The sequence below is a fragment of the Papaver somniferum genome, unplaced genomic scaffold (genome assembly GCF_003573695.1).
Source record: "Papaver somniferum cultivar HN1 unplaced genomic scaffold, ASM357369v1 unplaced-scaffold_16435, whole genome shotgun sequence".
NCBI classification, from domain to species: Eukaryota; Viridiplantae; Streptophyta; class Magnoliopsida; order Ranunculales; family Papaveraceae; genus Papaver; species Papaver somniferum.
In genome coordinates, this window is record NW_020625970.1 from 1 (window position 1) to 2,963 (window position 2,963).

At 39.3% G+C, this 2,963-nt stretch overlaps 1 pseudogene; it reads left to right on the top strand.

Moving 5' to 3' along the window:
* Positions 1-299: 299 nt before the first annotated feature.
* LOC113337635 lies at positions 300-2,505 on the top strand (annotated as a pseudogene).
* The last annotated feature ends 458 nt before the right edge of the window (positions 2,506-2,963 follow it).

The window sequence follows — 2,963 nt, forward strand, 5'->3', positions numbered from 1 at the left end:
GCTTTGGATTTTACGTAAGAGTTTTGTATTTCAGGCGGTGCCGATTGGACTATTATAGTGCAACAAAGTTTGTAATTCTGGTAGGTAAGCCTTTGGATTTTAGGTAGAGTTTTGGGGTTCAGGCGGCACCGGTTGGATTATTACAGTGCAAGATTCAACCCATCCACACCTCTCTATATAAGGGAGATCTTAGTTTATTAGTACGAAACAAATCATTTTCAGTTCACTAGTGTTACGTTAGAATTTCGAGACATTAATTTATCCAAACCCTACTGCTGATTAGTAAGTTGAAAAAGGAAATGGTGTCCGTTGAGGAAATTCGTCGTGCACAGAGATCTCAAGGGCCTGATTACTACTTCAACATCACAAAGAGCCAACACATGACCGATCTCAAAGACAAGTTTAAACGAATATGTAAGTGATCTCGTTCATTTTGTTTTATGACCAAAAAATTGATGTCATTTAGATTTTAGCACAAAAAATAGTTACGGCCTTGAATGAATTCCGCATGCAGGTGAAAAGTCAAAGATAAGGAAACGTCATATGCATCTTACGGAAAAAATTTGAAATAAAAACCCTAGCATTTGCGAATACATGGCACCTTCACTTGATTCACGTCAAGATATAGTAGTCATGGAAGTACCAAAACTCGGAAAAGAAGCTGCTTTGAAAGCCATCGAAGAATGGGGTCAACCCAAGTAAAAGATCACTCATTTAGTAGTATGCACTAATTCGGGTGTAGACATGCCTGGTGCTGATTACTAACTCTGTAAACTTCTCGGTCTTTCTCCGTCGGTGAAATGATTTACCAACAAGGTTGTTATGCTGGTGGGACTGTCCTACGCCTTGCTAAGGGCTTGGCCGAGAATAACAAGGGATCACGTATGTGTGCTCTGAAATTACAGCTGCTACGTTCCGCCGTCCAGATGATATTCATTTGATTCCCTTGTTGGTCAAGCTCTTATTGCCGATGGTGCAGGTGCCATGATCATTGGTGCTGATCCTCACGAATCTTCAAATGAATGTCCACTTTTCGAAATCGTTTCTGCTGCTCAAAATATACTCCCTCATTCCCATATGGAAATTCATGGACTCTTCCTGGAAGCGGGTCTTACTTTGCATTTGTCGAAATATGTTCCTGGACTGATTTCCAGAAACATCGAGGAAATCTTAACCGAGGTTTTCACGCCGATTAGCATTAGCGATTGGAATTTTTTGTTCTGGATCGCCCATCCTGGTGGTCCAGCGATTCTTGATCAAGTTGAGTTAAAACTCGGTTTGAAAGAAGAGAAACTTGGAGCGTCTCGTCATGTACTGAGCGAGTATGGTAACATGTCTAGTGCATCTGTAGTTTTTTCCTGGATGAGATGCGAAAAAATTTGATTGTACAAGGAAAATCGACTACTGGTGAGGGCATGGAATGGGGTGTTTTATTCAGATTCGGACCTGGTCTCACTGTTGAAACCGTTGTTCTTCACAGTGTTTGATGCTCGACTAAATCCATTGTCTATCTCATTTCATTTAGGCATGGTTATGTTGAAATGTTCCAAGCATATGCAATTGCCTTTTTATTCAATGAAGCAGTTGATTGGCAAAAGTAAAAGTTGAATTTACCTGAAGTTTCAATAAAATTGTTTTGATCATAATAGATTGGAAGTCCGAGAGAAGGAGAACTCAAATATTTATTAGAGACTAGCAAAGACGCAGTCGCGATGCACGCGCCAATTTGTTGTTACGTAACACAACTTTAGTACTTACAAAATAAAATGCAGGAGTAACAAACTAAATTATCGCGTCACCTTCGTTTTTCATGGTGTAAGTACTCCACCAACACCTATCACCCCCTCTCCCTTCCTATGACAACAAAAAATGCGATATATACATCCATGAAAATGTTGAAATGGAATAATAAATTTTATGATCGATAAAAATGTTGAGGTGAACTGTAGCAATTATGCTAATGATGAGTTAACCGGCTTATGGATAATCAAAACCAATGGGCTTCATACACAACAATTAGCCGCAATCACACGCTCAGGCTCCACCCTGTACAGTTCAGGGGATCTGATGGGCGGCTGAAAGAACTGCAACTAGGTCCTATTGATGAAAATTACAACAACCTTCTACTAACTGGTTATGTAGTGGACAAGCTGATCAATAAGTAACAGTGTACAACTTCAAAACTTCTCTCTACCATGGGGATTCTGACGTCACCATTGATTACTCAGGAAATCCACATTAACTCGGAGCTTCAAAGTCACAGAACAAGAAACTTCAGCACCATAACTCAATAGGAAACGATATCAGCAATGACACTTCGTGTACAAGTTGATGTATGGCAAATCTTTTTTTTTTTTTCTGAATCCAGGGATTACACGAAGCTCAATTCAAATAATGCTGACAGTGAAACTTAAGAATACCAAAAATTGTTTGGCTCAGGTGAATACAGATTCACTGAGAAAAAACAAGAAAATACAAAATAAAGAACTAACATACCTAGACTAAACGGGAATCAAAGTCTTAACAAGAAAGTCTTCTGCTGCTATGGTATGTCACTGCACATTTGGTTATGTACGTTTTACAGTAACTGAAAACTACAACGTGTTGAAGACCTTGGAAAATTTTGTAACTGCTGCATGGTTTCGCATGAGGAAGTTAGTGAAGTTCCTCTTCTAAATATCACCAGTTGAAGGACTTGAGCATGCTTCAAAAACAATCTAGCAAACTCCATCTCCTCTGGGAGACCTTTACAATTTCGAAGTTCGAGTGAATTGAGGCATACCAACAAACAATGAGGCGTTGTATTCAACGTCAACTCGTACCCATTGAGTTCTTGAATAAAAGGTACCTGCAACCGCAATTTGATTTCAGCCAGAGATGCAAGCAACAACTGCGCATACAAAGTACCAAATGATGCAAATTGCAAGTACCAATATTACCTGATTGATGACTAGTGATTCCAA